Here is a 3736-nt window from a genome sequence, read left to right on the forward strand (position 1 = left end):
GAAATCCTGCAGCGCCCGCAAGGTCCCCCTGCTCAAGAAAGCACATATACATGCCCGTCTGAAGTTTGCCAATGAACATCTGAATGATTCAGAGGACAACTGGATGAAAGTGTTGTGGTCATATGAGACCAAAATGAAGCTCCTTGGCATCAACTCAACTCGCCATGTTTGGAGGAGGAGGAATGCTGCCTATGACCCCAAGAATACCATCCCCACCGTCAAACATGGAGGTGGAAACATTATGCTTTGGGGGTGTTTTTCTGCTAAGGGGACAGGACAACTTCACCGCATCAATGGGACGATGGACGGGGCCATGTACCGTCAAATCTTGGGTGAGAACCTCCTTCCCTCAGCCAGGGCATTGAAAATGGGCCGTGGATGGATATTCCAGCATGACAATGACCCAAAACACACGGCCAAGGCAACAAAGGAGTGGCTCAAGAAGAAGCACATTAAGGTCCTGGAGTGGCCTAGCCAGTCTCCAGACCTTAATCACATAGAAAACCTGTGGAGGGAGCTGAAGTTTCAAGTTGCCAAACGTCAGCCTCGAAACCTTAATGACTTGGAGAAGATCTGCAAAGAGGAGTGGGACAAAATCCCTCCTGAGATGTGTGCAAACCTGGTGGCCAACTACAAGAAACGTCTGACCTCTGTGATTGCCAACAAGGGTTTTGCCACCAAGTACTAAGTCATGTTTTGCAGAGGGGTCAAATACCGTAATTTCCGGACTATTAAGCGCACCTGAATATAAGCCGCACCCACTGAATTTAATATATATCTTTTTTGAACATAAATAAGCCGCACGTGTCTATAAGCCGCAGGTGCCTACCGGTACATTGAAACAAATGAACTTTACACAGGCTTTAACGAAACACGGCTTGTAACAAAAATAAATAGGCTTTAACGAAACACGGCTTGTAACAAAAAATAAAAAATTAGCAGTATGCTTTAGTTGTCTTTTTTGCACTGAGTCAATTCCTTACGCTGCTGTTTCCAACGTCTTGTCATCAACTCATTAAGACCAAGCTCCCGTGCAGCAGCTTTATTTCCTTTTCCAACAGCCAGATCAATCGCCTTCAACTTGAAAGCTGCATCATATGCATTTCTCCGTGTCTTTGCCATGATGAGGGTGACAAAATGACTACCGTAATCAGAATGATGGGAAGTTTGAGAGCGCTCGATTTAATCTAAACAGTAAACAAAAAAGTTGTTTGACCTTAACCCGTTCGGCAATTTCATTGGTCTAATGAAAGCTTCATGTCGCCAAAAAACTGAGCATGTAACAAAATGTGTTTTTTTGAAAAAAAAGAAATTGAAAGCGGGAAAAATCCATATACTAGCCGCATCATTGTTTAAGCCGCAGCGTTCAAAGCGTGGGAAAAAAGTTGCGGCTTATAGTCCGGAATTTACGGTACTTATTTCCCTCATTAAAATGCAAATCATTTTATAAAATTTTTGACATGCGTTTTTATGGATTTTTTTGTTGTTATTCTGTCTCTCACTGTTCAAATAAACCTACCATTAAAATTATAGACTGATCATTTCTTTGTCAGTGGGCAAACGTACAAAATCAGCAGGTATCAAATACTTTTTTCCCTCACTGTAGAATTCCTACCCGGCTCCACACCTCCCCGAGACCGTCTGTACTCCCTCTTGACCCCTGAAGCAGCAGTCATGGACAATTGCACCCGGGAGTCGCTGAAGGCAGCTTTCATTCGCCCCTCTACATTACCCATCTGGTGCTGGCTTCTTCGTGGGTAAGAAGGATGGAGGCCTGCATCCTTGCATAGATTACAGATGGCTGAACTGGATTACGATCAAGAATCGTTACCCCCTACCCCTGATGTCCGCCGCCTTGGAGTTGGCTCAAGGTGCGAAATTCTTCAACAAACTGGACCTCCGCAATGCTTACAATCTGGTGAGAATCAGGGAGGGAGATGAGTGGAAAACTGCCTTTAACACCCCTAGTGGTCACTATGAGTATTTACTCATGCCCTTTGGATTATCCAACTCACCGGCAGTCTTTCAAGTATTGCTCAATAACACTCTTAGGGATGTGTTGTCTGTTCGTCTTTGTTTACCTCGATGACATCATGGACTTCTCCAAAATCCTTCCGCAACACATACTGCATGTCCGCCAAGTCCTGAGACGCCTCCTGCAGAGCCAACTATATGTCAAGATAGAGAAATGTGAGTTCCACGTATCCCAAGTTTCCTTCCTGGGTCACATTATCTCTACCGCAGGCATCCAAATGGACCCCGTAAAGGTTGAGGAGATCGCCGACTGGCCCTGTCCCACCTCACTCGGAGCAGACGCTTCTACTCACCTCGGCCTGCTAACTTTAAACGCTGTGTCTCCCGTATGCTAGCGTAGCAACGACTACCCGCGGCTTTCCTGTTCCATCTATTGCTGTTCACTGGACCCTATGATCACTTGGCTACATAGCTGTGTTCAATTATCACGGTACTACACTTTGTTTACTTTTGTTTCTCTTTTGTTTCTCAGTGCCTTCCCTGTAGCTCAGTTGGTAGAGCATGGTGTTTGCAACGCCAGGGTTGTGGGTTCGATTCCCACGGGGGGCCAGCACAGAAAAAAAATGTATGAAATGAAATGTATGCATTCACTACTGTAAGTCGCTCTGGATAAGAGCGTCTGCTAAATGACTAAAATGTTAAAAAATGTCTGTCAGCCCTACCCCCGAACTCAGGCCCTGTGTGTAGTTAACCGACCCTCTCTGCCCATTCATCGCCATTTTACCTGTTGTTGTCTTAGCTGATTAGCTGTTGTCTTAACCGTTGTTGTCTTAGCTAGCTCTCCCAATCAACACCTGTGATTGCTTTATGCCTCGCTTTGTCTCCCTCAAATGTCAATATGCCTTGTATAGTTATCATTGTTTTAGTTTACAGTGGAGCCCCTAGTCCCACTCTACATTTCTCAGATTCCTCCTTTGTCCCACCCCCCACACATGCGGTGACCTCACCCAGTATAACCAGCACGTCCAGAGATGCAACCTCTCTTATCATCACTCAGTGCCTGGGCTTACCTCCACTGTACCCGCACCCCACCATACCCCTGTCTGCACATTATGCCCTGAATCTATTCTACCACGCCCAGAAATCTGCTCCTTTTATTCTCTGTCCCCAACGCACTAGACGACCAGTTTTGATATCCTTTAGCCATACCCTCATCCTACTCCTCCTCTGTTCCTCGGGTGATGTGGAGGTTAACCCAGGCCCGGTGTGTCCCCAGGCACTCTCATTCGTTGACTTCTGTAATCGAAAAAGCCTTGGTTTCATGCATGTTAACATCAGAAGCCTCCTCCCTAAGTTTGTTTTACTCACTGCTTTAGCACACTCCGCCAACCCTGATGTCCTTGCCATGTCTGAATCCAGTCTTAGGAAGGCCACCAAAAATTCTGAGATTTCCATACCCAACTACAACATTTTCCGTCAAGATAGAAGTGCCAAAGGGGGAGGAGTTAGCTTGCAAAGTCCAGGTCTATGCCCAAACAGTTCGAGCTTCTAATTTTAAAAATGTATCTCTCCAGAAATAAGTATCTCACTGTTGCCGCCTGTTATAGACCCCCCTCAACTCCCAGCTGTGCCCTGGACACCATGTGTGAATTGATTGCCCCCCATCTATCTTCAGAGTTCGTTCTGTTAGGTGACCTAAACTGGGATATGCTTAACACCCCAGCAGTTCTACAATCTAAGCTAGAGCCCCTCAATCTCACAC

This window comes from Salmo salar, chromosome ssa19, assembly GCF_905237065.1.
Source record: "Salmo salar chromosome ssa19, Ssal_v3.1, whole genome shotgun sequence".
In the NCBI taxonomy this organism is placed as follows: domain Eukaryota; kingdom Metazoa; phylum Chordata; class Actinopteri; order Salmoniformes; family Salmonidae; genus Salmo; species Salmo salar.